This window comes from Lycium barbarum, chromosome 1 (assembly GCF_019175385.1).
Source record: "Lycium barbarum isolate Lr01 chromosome 1, ASM1917538v2, whole genome shotgun sequence".
Classification (NCBI taxonomy): domain Eukaryota; kingdom Viridiplantae; phylum Streptophyta; class Magnoliopsida; order Solanales; family Solanaceae; genus Lycium; species Lycium barbarum.
The window spans coordinates 142,209,427-142,227,030 of NC_083337.1; the positions used below are offsets into that span (position 1 = coordinate 142,209,427).

A 17,604-nucleotide genomic window follows, 5' to 3' on the forward strand; every position below is an offset into this window, starting at 1 on the left:
TAATATTATAAATAAATTTTATATTATTTAATTTATTATAAATTTATTTTGCTTATTGATTATTTTTTTCTTTCTCATCTATATGACATTAACTTGTAACAAAGTTAACTATAAAAAGAAATTATCATCTCTGAATATAAAAATAGTTACTCCCTCCGTCTCAATTTATGTGATACAATTTCAATTTCGAGAGTCAAACTTCTTTATACAATTTTTAAGTATTTTTGAAAAAAAATTACATATTAAAAATTACATAAAAAATATTATACATCAGAATATTAACAATTTAAAATATTTAAAGGACATGCAATAAATGTCAGTTAATTTTTTTTATTCGACTCTCAAGTTTGAACGGTATCACATAAATTAAGTAGAGTATTTCTTTAGACAGGTCTAAGAAAAAAAAAATGTGGAAAGAGGAAATACCAGGAGCATTATATTGTAGCTGAAAAAAATGAGTCTGTCAATAAAACTCAGTGCTAAAATAAATAAAAGAGGGGCATGGATATGTGAAAGCATGTGTAAGCCAGCACAACAGGTTTGGTCCACGTGAGTTCTGGGACAAAGCAAACTCCTTTCGAAAGAGAAAAAGAAGGTGGGCGACTGATGGGATTCGTTTTATTTTTACTTTGCAATTTGCAAAGGCTTTTCCTACTGGTAGTATTTTCATTGCCACGTGAACTCCACTTTCATATGTCTCCATGCACTCATGGCCCCAATCTCTTTTTAACCTTATCTAATCATTTGCCTTTGGCTTCGCTTAACCAATCTCTTATTATCAGCTGGTTGATATCACATTCTTTTGTAGTTTTGTTTTGTCAATTATGTTCGATTCGGATTTCCTATCAATACCTCTTTTTCACACCCAAAAAAAAAAAAATTAAAGGAAGGAAATTTCAGGACGATTGCGTTTGAACTTGCGGTTCTTTAACGGATATATACTACCCTAGTAATTTGTAGGCTAAACGTAATGTTAAAATGTGTGTTTTACATGTGCTTATTACTTGAGCCACTTGACTTCGCAGAGTTGGAATGAGAATTAAAGTTTATTTGTCAAAATTTACCATAATCAAACTCATATCATGTTAGAGAGAGCATTTTTTTACTACTTAATTATATTCTCAGCACGCCTCTTCAGTCCTCAGCACGCCTCTTCAGTCCTCATGTGTTGGTCTGTTCTTTTCATGGAAGTACGTGAAAATTACTTTAGATAACGAATGACAGTGAGATTCTGTTACATCCGCGTTTTCATACATCAAGTACGTCGTAAGTCAATTGACGTAAGCTCAGAAATGTGATCATCCTTGAAATTATACAAAGTAAGTTAATCATGATACCTTGGAGGTTACAAAGATTTAAGATCATGATTAGCAAGTACCAAGAGGGTTGGAAGGTTTAGAAGTTAAACGAATCAAAGAAAATAAGTTTTGTCGAAAGTCGGCAAGATTGAAAATGTTATAACCCGTACTTTTGGGATAATACTAGGAGTGTTTACCATGCTAAGAAGGTCATTTTATGAGGTAATTTTAGTCGTATGATAGTCGTGTGTTAAGTTTTGAAGTCAAGCGAGTTGTAAAAGAGTCGACAAAAGTCTTCACAAGTTACGTTCATAAGTTTGCTTAAATTTGGGTCAGATGTCACTGAGCTTTTCTTCTAATCTACTTGGAGTTATGGGGTGATCCACCCACCAAATTGAAGGTCTACAAGTCTAGTTTCCAACACATTAAACTGTTCGTCGATACGACATCGAAGTAGAGAGATATTCGCGTTTTTCGCGAGACTGCGAAAGCAGCTCCCCCCGGGACCCACTTAGGTGGTGGATGTTTATCCACCTATTTAAACCGGTGCCGAGGCCATTTCAGGTCATTTTTCGACCAAAACTCATTCCTTACAACTTCTAAGAGCTCTCCAAAGGTTCCCCCACTATCCAATAGTGATTTCCACAAGTTTACACGACAACTTTGCGTTCGGAAAGATCGTAGCACAAGTAGAACTCTTCCTTCGTTAGTAGTTGTTGATATAGAATATTTCTTCACCTTGAAGTAAGGTTTAAACGAGATGATTCGTGACACTTGAGGTAAGGGTTCTCTTCTTCTTCTTCTTCTTCTTCTTCTTCTTCTTCTTCTTCTTCTTGAGCTTAATGGAGCTTTAGATGTGCTAAAAAGCTATGAAAGTGCAAATATATGTTGCTATGTTGAAGTTGAGTTAAGGATGTTGTTATATAACGTTTGGGAGGCTAGATATATAGTTGTTGACTGTTTCTGTTGTTGTTATGAAATTGGATAATTAAGGAAAACGGGGGAGATGCTGTCCAAATTGCCGTAGAACGAGCTTGTCGATATCGTGTGGTATGGGACTGTTTTGAATAAATGGTTATGATGTGTTGTGGCTGGAAATTGGTATAATAGCTTGGATATGATGTTGTTCTTATGTTTTTGCTTTTGATAAGAGTTTGAGGAAGTAAGAAAGGATTTAAAGCTATAGTTTTTTAATCGTAAACCGAGCTTGTCGCTCATTGTGTTGTTCCTTGAGTTGGAGGTTGCTTCAAGGTGAATTAAGCCCAAGATAGGGGTTATTCGTGTGATGTAAGGAAATATTCTAGCCCACTATCGTGTATAAGAATTAGTTTAAGTCTACGGAAGGTTAGATGGGTGAGGAACATGTTAGATATCGACTAGAAGTCAAAAACTGAATATTGAGAGCTAAGGTGCTATTTTGTTGATTGTTTGAGCTTGGTATGATGCTGAGAATGTATTGTAAGTTGTTGTGTGTGTTGTTGTTGTTGTTTAGACTTGGGAAAGTGAAGAAATTAAGGGGAGATACTGCCTGATTTTGTATAAGTGAGTTTGCGCTCGTCGGCTATCGTTTTGTTCCTTATGTTAAAATAAAGGTTGCGTTTCCATCTTGTAGAGCAGCGTATTGGTGAGTCGCTTGCGGAATTGTCAAGGACGACTATGGTTGAAGGTATGTAAAGCCTATCCTTCCTTATTTGTTTGGCATGATTCCTAACGAGTCTCGACCAAGTGCACAAAGAGGTGCCACTCATAGAGATTCCATGTCGATGTCATTTCATGATATTCGTATAGTAGTTTCCCTCGTCCGGAGTTCTCTTTTAGTTAGCCTTGTTGGTCATGTAGCTAGTAGATGGAAGTGAGATTGTAGAGTCAATGGAAGTGAGATTGTAGAGTCAATAGAAGTATACAGTTTCCTTTGGGGCTATGTTATTCTTGCATTGGGGCTTATGATGTTTGCCTTCGGGGCTATGATAGTTGCTTTCGGGGCTATGATGTTTGCCTTCAGGGCTATTGGCCATACAGATGCCTTCGGGGCTATACAGACGCGCGCTTGCCTTCTGGGCTTTGATTGTATATACAGACTGTCTTCGGGGCTACATCGAGTGCCTTCGGGGCTAATCATGCATGTCTAGATGCCGTATACGAGGCTAAGTAGTTGATATCGTATGATTAGTTATTAGACGTCAAAGGCAGGTGATACGCTCAAATTGCACCTATTAATGGCGTAAAGCAGACGTTGTCAAATATAGTAACCCAAACAAGGCTGGGTTCGAATCCCACAGGGAATATGGAGAGAAAAGGGTACTAATTGTATGCGATACTAGTCTTTAAAGGCTTTAATCCTATACCGAATATTTTGAAAAGATATTGGTTTGGAATAGCTATTTTGAATTGTTTAGAATTTGTTTAGATTTTGAGAACCAAATTTGTGTCCCCGCGATGATTAGATGTTATGCTATGGGTGTCAATATAATATATTTCTAATGGGTCGAGGTTATGTTTGTGCCCTTGATCAAGTCGTTGGGACTACCGTTTGACGGTCAGAGTCAGAGGGTTCATCCCTAAGAGTAAGGGTTGTTTGACCCCGACCTCGCCCTTTTCTGGGACCACCACCCCGCTTGACTGGATTCTTTAGAGGCATACCTGAGAACAGAACACACTTCATTGTTAAGACAACCATAGAAACATAATAGAATCGGATAAAAGTACAAGACATGCGATAACGCTAAAGCTGCTAGTGGTCCATCGATGTGCTACAAGAGTCGTCGAACAGATCGACGGAGCGTCGAAGTTCCCGTTGAATTGATCGACGCGTCGTCGATTTCATCGTCGATCTCTTGTGAGCCACTGGACATTTCGACTAAAAGACGGTGAGAAAGACGCCCCGTCGATCGATTCGTCGATCTCTTGTTAGCCACTGGAAATTTCAACTGAAAGACGGTGGGAAAGATGCCCCGTCGATCGATTCGACGGGTCGTCGAATCCACCGCCGATGTTGTTTTTGTCAACAACTTTTGGTAAGGCTCATTTGACGTTGAGTAGGATGGTCCGTCGATTGAATCGACGGGCCGTCGAACTGAGCGTCGAATGTTTCCGCATGCTAAAACTACAGATCCCATACACTTCTTTGGCCGATGTGCCAATCATCACGTATTTTGGGGTTACTCAGACTTCACCCTATGTTGGCTTGGGTTAGACTAGGGAAAACATTTGGCGGGCAAAACAACTCGATGGTCGTAATACCCTCCAAGCCACCGTGACACACAATGCCATACTTTGGCATTTCATCGAACAGTTGGTGGGCAAAACAACAACAACCTCATGAATGAGTTGTGTTTGTCGTAATGCTCTCCGACTCAGCTAAAGATCAATGACCTAACCACCACAAACAAACCAACAAACCACCCCCAACAAAAAATATGAGCATACTAGGAAAAAATAAACCAATAAAATGATGCAAAAACAAGGAAAACAATAAAAAATAAGCAAAACAAGCCATGAAATGCAAAAACAAACAACACAAGGGAGCACACAATCCAGTAAGTCACATACCTTGAAATAGAATGAATATGATTTCAATTTTTTAGAATGGAAAAACACCCGAAGAAGCACACACAAAGAGGGACAGAGTAGTAGGGCGGGGGGGGGGGGGGGGGGGGGGAGTGGCGGTTGTGGGGTGGTGAATGAAAGGGGGATGTGGGTGGGGTAACGGTTATGGAGAGGGGGAGAGGTGGAGAAAGAGAGAGAGAGAGAGCGAGCGAGCGAGAGAAAGAAAGACGTTATATATAATAAAAATTTAAGAAGTGGAACGGACGTGGGTTATAAACCCACGTTTCTGAACCGTTGTGGTAAAAAGACGGAGCGTCGATTAATTCGACGGTCCGTCGAGTGAACACCCCCCTCCGTCGTTTTTTTTTATATAAATGAAAAAGAGAGAAGAACGCCCGTCGAACTGACCGTCGATTAGTTCGTCGGAGAGTCAAACCTGTTGTCGAATTTCCATTATTTCCAGTGACCAATATTTCAGGCGATCCACTCGACGGTGCATTCGACGTTTCGTCGATCAGATCGACGGTCCGTCAAACGTGTCGTGTAACTGCTGTCCTGGCAATTTCTGGGTTCAACACTTAGGTTCTTCAACACATCAACAAACATTAAAACGTAACAGAAAATAAAGGAAACACAAAATTTAAACTACTTATAACGCATTAAATGTGGGTTGCCTCCCACACAATGCTTGGTTTAACGTCACGACTCGACGTGATACCTCAATTTCCAGTTCAGGAACCGTATTTCAAACGATACCTATCAACCACCTTACCATTATCAATACACCAATGGTAATGCTTTACTCTTTGTGCATTCACTTTTAAAGTTCGAGTGCCATCTTCGGTTTTTACCTCAATGACACTTCCATTTGGGGAAACACTTGCGATTTCAAACGGACCTGACTATCGAGACTTTAACTTGCCCGGAAAGAACTTTAGGCGCGAATTGTATAACAAGACCAAGTCCTTCGGCTGAAAATCCCTTTTGAGGATCTTCGAGTCATGATAGTATTTCATCTTTTCCTTGTACAGTGTTGCACTTTCAAGGCATTGTACCTAAATTCATCCATCTCGTTGATTTGAAACAACCTCAGCTTTGTTGCTTCATGCCAATCCATGTTCAGCTTCTTCAATGCCCAAAGGGCCTTATGCTCAAGTTCAATAGGCAAATGACATGCCTTCCCAAATACCAACTTATACAGTGAAGTCCCAATAGGCGTTTTGAACGCCGTGTGATATGCCCATAAAGCATCATCCAACTTTTTGGACCAGTCAGTGCGATTCACATTGACCATCTTTGCCAAGATGTTTTATATCTCTCTGTTGGAGACTTCAACCTGACCACTCGTCTGAGGATGATAGGGAGTGGCAACCCTGTGATGCACGCCATATTTTTCAAGAAGATCAGCAAATGGTTTGTTGCAGAAATGAGAACCACTATCACTAATAATAGCTCTAGGAGTGCCAAATCTAGTAAAGATGTTACTTTTTAGAAAGGCATTGACTCTCCTACCATCATTTTGGTAGGCAAGGCCACCGCCTCCACCCACTTGGAGACATAATCCACCGCAACAAGAATATATTTCAGGCCATAGGAGCTCACGAAGGGCCCCATAAAATCAATGCCCCATACATCAAAGAGCTCCACCTCTAGCACAAAATTCATCGGTGTTTCATGCTTCCGACCTATTGTGCCCTGGCGTTGGCATTTATCACAAGAACGTGCCAACATATTCGCATCACGATAGATGGCTGGCCAATAGTAGCCACACTCTAGCACCTTAGCTGCAGTTCTATTTCCACTGTGATGCCCACCAACTAGAGAATCATGACAAGCCTTCAAAATATCTATCACCTCAGATTTAGCCACACATCTTCTGATCATATTGTCAGCACAAGTCCTGAATAAGTAAGGCTCATCCCAATAATACTGTCGACAATCTCTCAAGAATTTCTTCTTTTGATATGCCTTCAAATCTTCAGGAACAATGCCAGTTACCAAATAATTGGCAATATCGGCATACCATGGTGCCACATCATTGGAGATTACCAAGACTCTTTCATCCAAAAAAGTGTCATCAATATCCAGCACATCATCCGGTCTCCCCGGTGCTTCAAGTTTGGAGAAATGGCCAGCTACTTGATTTTCTGACCCTTTTCGGTCTTTGACTTCAAAGTCAAATTCTTATAGCAACAACACCCATCTTATCAACCGAGGCTTAGCATACTTTTTAGCCATCAAGTAGCGTAAGGCAGCATGGTTTGTGTGGACTACTACCTTGGCACCCAATAAATAAGCTCGGAACTTTTCAAAGGCATAAACAATAGCAAGTAGTTCCTGCTCCGTTACTGTATAGTTTAGTTGAGCTCCATTCAGTGTTTTGCTGGCATAATAAATTGGGTGCAAGATTTTGTTGAACCGCTGACCAAGCACAGCGCCAATTGCAAGACCACTAGCGTCACACATTAATTCAAAGGGCAACGACCAATCCGGGGACACAACAATAGGTGCGGAGGTTAATTTCAGCTTCAACTCGTCGAAAGCCTTGATGCACTTCTCATCAAAATTGAATTTGGACTCTTTTTCCAAGAGTTTGCACATTGGGTTTGCAATTTTGGAGAAGTCTTTGATAAATCTTCTATAGAATCCGGCGTATCCCAAGAAACTCCGAACTCCTTTTACTGAAATGGGTGGAGGGAGTTTTGAAATCACATCGATTTTGGCCTGATCAACCTCAATCCCTCTTTCGGAAATCTTATGGCCAAGGACAATTCCCTCCTTTACCATGAAATGACACTTTTCCCAGTTGAGAACGAGGTTTGTCTCCTCACACCTTTGTAGTACCCGATCAAGATGGTCTAAATATTCATCGAATGAATCTCCCACCACAGAGAAGTCATCCATTAAGACTTCAAGAAAGTTTTCAACCATGTCAGAGAATATGGACATCATGCATCGTTGGAAAGTAGCTGGGGCATTGCAAAGACCAAATGGCATTCGACTGAAAGCGAATGTCCCATAGGGACAAGTGAAAGTAGTTTTTTCTTGGTCTTCCAATGCAATGTTGATTTGGTTGTAACTTGATTACCCATCCAAGAAACAATAATAAGACCTTCCAGCTAGCCGATCAAGCATTTGATCAATAAAAGGCATAGGGAAATGATCTTTGCAAGATGTAGTGTTCGGCTTTCGGTAGTCCATACATACTCTCCAATCAATGACAATTTTTGTCGGAATCAACTCATTTTTAGAGTTAGGGACAACAGTGATGCCCCCTTTCTTTGGCACACACTGGACTGGACTTACCCATGGACTGTTGGCAATCGGGTAAACAACCCCAACATCTAGCCACTTAATAATCTCTTTCTTTACCACCTCTTGCATCGGTGGATTTAATCTTCTATGATGCTCAACACTTGGTGAACTTTCCTCCTCCAACTGAATTCGGTGCTCACAAATTCCGGAGGGAATCCCCCGGATGTCTGCAATAGTCCAACCCAAAGCTCTTAAATGCTTTCTGAAAACTGCGTTGAGTCTTTGAGTTTGGCCCTTATTCAGAAGTGATAACACAATAACTGGAAGTGTGGCATTTGCTCCAAGAAACTCATATTTAAGATGAGATGGAAGTTGCTTGAGTTCCAACTTCGGTGGCTCAATAATTGATGGTTTTGCTGGAGGAGTTGTTCGTTTCTCTAGATCAAGAGACAATTTTCTTGGGCCCATAAGAGTAAGATCCCAGACCGGTGAGTGAATTCACTGTCTCAATATATCCCTCCATATCTTCTGCATCAAAGTTCACCAAGATGGCCGATAATGCTTCACCCAAGCATTCTTCCTCCATTTTGAATTCTACCGCTTCATCCACCACATCAACAAAATTAATGACTGAAATACTTTGATAAAGACTAGGTAATTTCATACCCTTGCTGGCGTGAAAAGTCACCTCCTCATCGTTCACCCGGAACTTGATTTCATTCTTCTCGGAATCCATAAGAGCCCTCCCTGTCGCAAGGAAAGGTCTCCCCAGAATAATAGGAATTTCTTCATCAATAGCACAGTCAAGAATCACGAAATCTGCCGGTAGTAGGAATTCCCCGATTTGAACAAGCATATCATTAACTACCCCTACTGACTTTTTATTGATCTGTCAGCCATCTGCAACCTCATGGTAGTTGGCCTTGGCATCCCTAATCCCGATCTCTTGAAAATCTCAAGGGGCATAAGATTTATGCTAGCCCCGTTATCACACAAAGCCTTAGCAAAATCCTACTGCCCTATGGTGCATGGAATGGTGAATGCTCCAGGATCTTCCCTTTTTTGCACTGTGGTCTTGGAAATAATGTCACTAACGCGATGAGTGATACCCACAGTGTCGTGTTTCAATGGATTCTTCTTCTTTGTTAAGAGATCCTTCAAATACTTAGCAAACCCAGGCATTTCTTGGACAGCGTCCATGAAAGGAATGTTCATCGTCAACTGCTTGAGTTGATCATAAAATCGCAAGCACTTGTCATCTTCTGTTTTCCTCACTAGCCTTTGAGGAAAAGGCGATGAATATTTGAACAATTGGCTCAAAGGGCGTAGAGCGCCAGAAAGTTTTGCCTTCCTCTTTTCCTGTTTTTCTGCTTGTGCCTTGAGATTATCAAGATTCTGCTCCTCTTCAGCTATAATAGGGACTTCCTCCTCTGTTTCTTCCTCCACAATAACATCAGATATATCAGGTTGCGCTTCTTCTTCAACAATTGGCTCAAAGTCAATCACCTTTTTATCAGCACCTTGAAGTATTTTTCCACTTCGGGTGCTAATAGCAGCCACATGCTCCACAGAGTTTACCCCATTACCTTTCGGATTTAGAACTGTATCACTTGGTAGTTGTCCACGTTGAGGAGTATGCACTTCTCTGGAAAGGTCTCTGAATTACGATTCAAGCTTCTGAATGGAAGCTGAATGAGATAGTTGAACCTGAGACATTCCCTTGATTGTGCTCTCTGTTCTGTCCTGATTCATTAGCATTTTCTGCATCATACTTTTCAGCTTTGCAGAATCATCTGGCGCATTACTAGCAGAGTTGCTAGCTGAATTGTCTCTCCATTGTTGGGAATTTGATGCTTGCCCCTTTAATGGAATGTAGGGGTTCGAGCTCTTGTTGCCATAATTATTGTTATTGTAATTCCCTTGATTTGGATTTCCCTGATCATTTCTGCTATAATTGTTCCCTTGAAATTGGTGTTGAGGATTTTGCCATGGGTGATGACCCGGATCTTAATAATCTTGCCTTTGATAACCCCCTTGAGATTTGTTGACATAATTAACGTCTTCATACTGTTGTTGCCCATCTTGGTACATCCCCTCAGGGACTTGATACATTCTCTGTGGATGAGGTGGCAACTCCTCAACAACATTTACCCCCTGTGCATCCTTTTGTGCCAATTTCTTTGATAATAGATCCACCGTGGTTTGCAATTGAGCAAAGGCATGATCTCTCTCTTGGTTTTCTTTTGCAACAACAGCTAGTGATGGACTACCATAAGAGAGACTCTCACTATCAGTTAAATGCCAAACTTGATTGTGGGTGGTGAGTTTATCAAGCAAACGGGTGATAACGATAAGTGACTTGTCCATGAAGCATCCTCCTGCGGCAGTATTGACAACAATCTGATTCATTGTATCTAAGCCCTTGTAGAATTTCTCCTTGAGAATAGCATCCGGAAACCCGTGAATTGGAGATTGAGCTAGATAATACTTGAACCGCTCCCATGCCGAATATAGTTGTTCCCCTGGGGTGCTGGTTCACCATAAACAGCAAACAAGGTGTGATGGAATAGAAAAAGTTGAAAAGAAGAGTACGCACAATCAGTAATTTCTAAACCGTATTCCCCGGCAACGACGCCAAAATTTGATACGCTCAAATTACACCTATTAATGGCGTAAAGCGGATGTTGTCAAATATAGTAACCCAAACAAGGTTGGGGTCGAATCCCACAGGGAATATGGAGAGAAAGGGGTACTAATTGTATGCGATACTAGTCTTTAAAGGCTTTAATTCTATTCCGAATATTTTGAAAAGAGATTTGGTTTGGAATAGCTATTTTGAAGTGTTTAGAATTCGTTTATATTTTGAGAACCAAAGTTGTGTCCCCGCGATGATTAGATGTTATGCTATGGGTGTCAATATGATATATTTCTAATGGGTCGAGGTTATGTATGCACTTAATCTTTCTAATATTTTCCAATAGTTATAAAGTATATCTTTTCATGATTTTCCCAAATACAGAAAAGTTATAAATAAGGTTGATTAAATATGCCAAGTAGAACTCATCTTATCCCTAAGCGAGTTCATTAAACGAGGGTTAGCGCCCCGAGTCCTTGTTATATTATTTCAAATCACACCCTAGTTCATCTTTCCAAATAAACTAGGGTTTGTGCATGAACAAGTGTTTGCAACCACTTATAGAACAATGAATACGAGAAATAATAAAACACATCACAACCCATTATATATATATATATATATATATATATATATATACAATGTTAGATACCCATTACATAGCACCCATCATTTGGGTCCACAACTTTAATTAAAGAAACTACTCACACATTATGGTCTCAAAAGTAGTAAGCAATAAATGAGACATAAAGCTTACAGAGTGTAATAAAGATGATGGAAAAATGGAATCTTGTTGTCTTCACTAAGCTCCAAAAGGGGAGTATTCAATGCTCAACCACCAAAGGAACTTTTTAAGTGGTTATAATAAAATATGGATGCAAAGAAAAACCTAAAATGTTCTTTAAATAGGCTCCAAAAACGTACAACAGAAACTGACAAAATTGCCCTCGATAGCGACATCGACGGACCGTCGATCATTCGACGATCCGTCAATTTCTGCGTCCTTTGTACCTTCAGCAATGTGTTCCATTCGACGGTGTCGTCGACCAGTTCGACGCTCCGTCGAGTATTTCGTCTTTTTCTCCTCTTGTTGAGAGATCCTGCTTGACGACACAAACGACGAAACGTCGATCAGTTCGACGCTTCGTCGATGCCTCCATCCTTTTTCGTCTTCAACTTTGTCATCACTGGAAAATCGAGCTTATAGACGCTTTAAAGGACGGTTCGTCGGCTGATCGACGGAACGTCGATTCTTCATTTCTGGCCAATTTTTCCTTTGTTCTTTGATTTTTTTGCTTTTGGGCCATTGTTTTCCTAAAACACAACAAAACATATTAACGAGCACCAGACTTACTTGAAAACAACCAAATTTCATAGTAAAAAGGCGTCGAATGTGCCAAAAATCTGCGGCACATCAGCAGGTAAGTTGTAACATCCCATACCTTAGCGTTAGGATGCATCTTAGTAAAACCGTATGAGTTGGAAAGGATTAAGGTTGTACATGAGGTGATGGATATAAGACCCCGTAAGTTTGACGAATTTCGAAACCGTTATATATCGCCTTGATATGGTATTTTCTTTTAATTGAAACATTGTGTAAAAGTTTGATAAATATGATTTTATATAGTTATTCATATTGCTACTTTTTGGATATGTTTAAATTATATATATGACACGAGGAAGTTTATAAATGTGATTTTATTTGTTTAGGAATAAAAATGTAATTTTTCTCATAAAGTATTTTATATTATTTAGTACATAGTATATTATATATCGGATAAGTATTGTATTAACTAGTATGTTATATTACTAGTCTAGTGAAGCTCGTGCTGAGCCCGGGCCCAAAATCAAGATAATGATGCACTTCATGATGATTTTGATTGGAAAAATAATAATTTGCGTACGTTTCTTAGGCACAACTCTTTTAAAATGATCACTTTTAAATCATGTATTATTATTAGTTAAGTTTTTGATCACATATTTAGATATTTACTAAAAGAATAGTTATAAGAAAGCAAGTTTGCTAGGGATAAACAACTATCAAAGAGACGGAGATAACTCGATATTTAGTAACATAATTTAAAGTATGCAAAATGATTTCAAACTGAGTATAATTAAAAATTGAAAAGGATCTTTTAATATTTTATGAATTTGTGAGCATATAATTTCTAGTTAGAAGTTGGAATAGCATGTTTTGCTATTCATTGATTAACTACTCATAATTTCATATGACAATGATTTATGCTAAAACAAATATGGCGATTGAAGTCTAGATTTAGATGAAATTTAAAATAAATTGAATTCATTGAAACAAATTTTAAGAATTGATTTAGTTTGTCATTAACTCATTCATGCATTAATCTTAAAAGAAAATTCCCTTGCTCAAGCAATTAAGGATTACATGATTTCTGACAAATTAAATTGTTTGCAAGAAAATAAGGATGTGATTATCAATATTTAATAATTATGGCGGGATTGAGGAGTTGATCACTTGGTAAGCATCTTTTCCTCTTTTCTATCCCACTTAATTAAGCAAATTGAATAAAATTTAAAGGTTCTTTTTCTTTTATTTTTCACGATTTTAATATTAATTGTTAAATAGTTTTAAAATTTTCTATTGTATAGTTGTGTTAAATCATTAAATTTAACTTTATATTTTGAGATTTGTTTTTACTAAAAATAAGATCAAGAAAAATATAATGGTAATTTAAGAGTTACTAAAGAAATTGATCGACAGAGTACTCTTCCAGTACCAAATGAGTTCTTCAAAGTTATTATCATCTCCATTTTAGATTATCTTTGTGCATAGCTATTTTTATTAGATGACATCATTATTATTTACAGCCTTTTTAGCATTTTTAAAGGGCTCAAAATTGATTATATTGACCAAATTGATTGTGTCAACCTAAGTAAAAATGAAATAAAGAAGGGGCAAAAATAAGACCTAGAAAAAATATATGCTATCAAAAAGGGTTGAAGTATCTTGATTTATTGAAACATACTTTGGTACATGAAGTAATAAGTAGCAACTCTAAAGACAATTTGAAAGAGCAAAATAATTTAATTGGGTCAATCAAATAATTACAATGTAACTAAGTATTACAAAACTCATTACATTGCCCCTTATATATTTATCCAATAGTAATTATTTGATTGTAAAAGTTGAAGAGGGACAACAACGTCCAGATGGCAGCAAGTTAAAGATCGCTAGATGAGTATTGAAAAGAGATTAATTTTAGGTGTATTATTATAATTTATTATACAGTCACTTTCTGCGGACAAACTGGAGGAAGTAAGAGATATATATTGAGTGGGACCCATAGAGGGTATCTCTTTGAAGAGATATACAAGAACTTGGTACTTTCTTTGTTTTCTGCTCAAGAAAAACGTAAGAATTTTGTAACTTTGTATTTATTTTGGACGAGAAAAAAATGGTGTGTTCTTCGGGAGCTTAAGCCAACAATTTATTTTTCTCTTTCTACTTATAACTACGAACTGCCGCATCAATTTAAAGGTTTCACTCTGCACAAATTTCTCTCAAGGTTTTTAAAGTAAACTGAAGGTTTCTTCGTAATGAAGTAAGGCGGAGGGAAGCTTTTATGAAAGCGAACCAAGTACAATTCCTCGTCTATGACCTTTTATGAGCTCATATGAATGTCAAAGGTATGTATTTGTTGAAGAATTCACGGGACGATGATCAGAAGCTGTGAGTTCAAGTTGTAATAGTGTTATAAAGTGTTTATGGGTTATTTTCTTATGGTATGGAGATCGGTGGGGGTGTGGTAGCTCGTGTAGAGCTTCTTTGTTGTTAAAAGGAGGTCGGGTGTGGAGTACACCATTGTATATAGCCTCGGGAGCTCATCGCTCTTTGATTGCTTAACGATAGTGTTAGTGTAGATGTAGTATTTAGTTTGGTTGTTGTGTTGATATTAGCCGTCTTAAACAGGTTGAGTATATATTGGAAGGATTGACTCATTGTGGTCATCCGAAGGTCAAATGTAAGGCTATTCCTTGACTCGCCGCTATGGCATGACGTGTGTTGGTTGCTTCTTATATGGACCATGAATGTCTAAAGCTTATGGATGTATTGCCTCCACGTTGTAAGTCCTGTGAGTCTCTTAAGAAATGATTATATGTCAATACTCAGCATTGATCAAGCGTTTTACTCATAGAGTCAAGTTCCAAATTGTTATGATGGGATTAGAGGTTATTTAAGTATGATGATGTTAATAGCATACAAGTAGAATGAAAGAGGTTATAGAGCATTGTCGAGGATGAATAACATGTAAGGTAAATGATGTCATGCGGCCAATGTCTAAGAAAGTGGCACGAGGTATGAAACGTACGTAATGTAAGGTGAATAGGTTGGCAGAACCCAGGTTGCCTCTATTGAGTCATAGAGCGTCTTTCAGAATGAGTCAAACTAATACAGAGATACACCAGCCTTTACGAGAGTCTAGTAGTCGATGGGATTAATGCGTAAGTAAAGAGGAGCCAAGATGTTATAGTTAAGTATGATCCTCCCAGAGGGCGAGATGAATTAAAAAGCTAGAATATGAGGCTGTCGAGTACCGAATGAGAATCATAGAACGTTAGCGTGTAAGTTCTTATTTCATCTCTCGACATATAGCCGAGTCGTGTGTCGTTCCTTACCATGAATGCTACAGAGCACAGAAAAGACAGTTTTCACCCGTATGCAGTTACTCTTCGCACGTACTCCTATATGTATGACATTCAGTTCCAGGTGGTTATGCAGAATCCTTCGAGCCTAGTAAGAAGGGTAGTTTCTGTTATGTAAACAGGATATATATCCTAAGTATGTTAGGGAATCAGTCCTACAGATGATCAATTTTATAAGAAACAAGTTAAGTATTTCCAAAAGCTAATAATCAAAGATCCCATAATGCTTATAATGTATGCGTTAGGTATGTTATGTAAGAATCCAGTTGCATTGCGTCATGTTCATTGCATGCTCAGAAATGATATGCCCTAAGGACGGACTATGAAACGCATATGCGCACAGTTATGCACTTGCCTACGGTGCTATCTATTCATACTTTTGCCTTCGGGGCTATTCAATTATACACGTGCCTTTGGGGATATATAAATGCGTGCTTGCCTTCGGGGCTATACATATATAGTTGCCTTCAGGTCTACACATATACAAATGGTTCCTATGGACGGGCCATGAAACGCATAGGTGCTGCCTCGAGCATTTCATATGTATTGCATCGCATTGATATCGTATGTTGCATTCCTTTTGCCAAGTATGGCTTACAGGTTTTATAGAAAGTAAAGAAAGAATATAATGAACAGTGATCCCAAGTATTACAATGAACGATCACAGAACGACGCTCCAAATAGTGACCCAAAGTTATCATCAGAAGACTCTAAAGAAGATTCATAAAGACAGAAGTACAGTAAGACTTAATCTGGGTGTCCATAGAGAGTTACAGGGCCTTTAGTCATTGATTGTTCTTCTGTTGCTCCTTACTCAGCTTCAGTTTATTGTATATGTTTCATGCTAGCCTTGCGTACTCGGTACAATCTTTCTGTACTGACGTCCCTTAGCCGGGGGCGATGCATTTGTTTATGTTTCACATTGCATGTTCAGGTCTACTGAATGGCAAACGTGCATTCTAGATGGTATATATGTTCCGCGAGATGGTGTTAAGCTCCATTTCTTCCTGGAGCTGAGTCAGGTCTTGTACTTTATGCATAAAAATTATGGGGTAAGTCGGGGCCCTGTACCGACAGCATGTCAGTTGTACAATTTCAGTTATCCTAAAGGGTTTATAGACGTCTGTGGTTAGGTTCAGTCATGTATAGGTTTTATGTTCAGTTATACAGACAAAGAATCTTATAGATCATGTTTACAGATTTTCGGGCTTTATTATATCATGTTCCTCCAGTATAGGTTCATAGTAGACGCATGTAGAATGTAGTCCGTCCCAGTTGAGACTGGGGCGTGACATAAGTGCAGCCGGATTCTTTATTAACTCTTCATTTTATGTTCAGTTATCTTATATTTCATTTTAGTATTAGTTTCAGTCGTCTTACATACTTGGTACATTATTTCGTACTGACGTCCCTTTTTCTGGGACATTGTGTTCGTGCCCCAGGTTCAGATAGGCAGCTGGAGAGATCGACCCAGTAGATTTGACGAGTACCAGCCAGCGTGGTAAGCTCCATGTGATTCGGAGTTACCCAGTCCAAAGTTTTGTGTATGTATAGATGATGGGTAGGTCGGGGTCCTGTCCCGACCATAGTACACTCATTACTCTTTAGAGGCTTGTAGACCTATCCTGTATGTTATGTATGTCAGTGTGGCGGCCTCGTCGGCCTGCACAGGTTTATACATATACATTTTGGGTGTGCTTACCCTTTAGACGAGATTGATGTTATGTTCAGATGATTCAGGATACGGCCGTGGTTGGTATTATCTGTTTGTAGGTAGGCCTCGTCGGCCTAAGTTAAGGGTTAGCCCTCCAGAGTCATAGTTATAGAGTGGTACGCTCGGGCTGAGTATGGCACCGGGTGCCGGCCACGCCTCCCCAGAATTGGGGCGTGACAGATTCAATGTCATGACCCATGCCTGCTCAGACACCAGGTTGAAGTGTGAGACTATCTTATCTAAAAACTTAAATTGTTAAAAAGAATACACTTTTAATACTTAATTGTATTCTCAATAATTTTTTTTTAATATAAACATATAATTTGAGGAAAAATGCTTTTGAGTTTGTCCGAACTATAAGTAATACTCTATCCCCGGCTCTGACAATAATAAGTTACTCTCATCCCAATTTATTTGATATAATTTCTTGTTTACTCTATCCGAAAAAAGAATGAAACATTTCTATATTTAAAAAT

General features: G+C 38.7%; 1 long non-coding RNA gene across 1 annotated transcript; it reads left to right on the forward strand.

Annotated features, from left to right (window-relative positions):
* Nucleotides 1-14,029: 14,029 nt before the first annotated feature.
* LOC132610319 (uncharacterized) lies at nt 14,030-17,153 on the forward strand. Its single transcript, XR_009571120.1, has 2 exons — nt 14,030-14,397; nt 16,857-17,153. It is a non-coding gene; the product is annotated as an uncharacterized LOC132610319 (long non-coding RNA).
* Nucleotides 17,154-17,604: the final 451 nt, after the last annotated feature.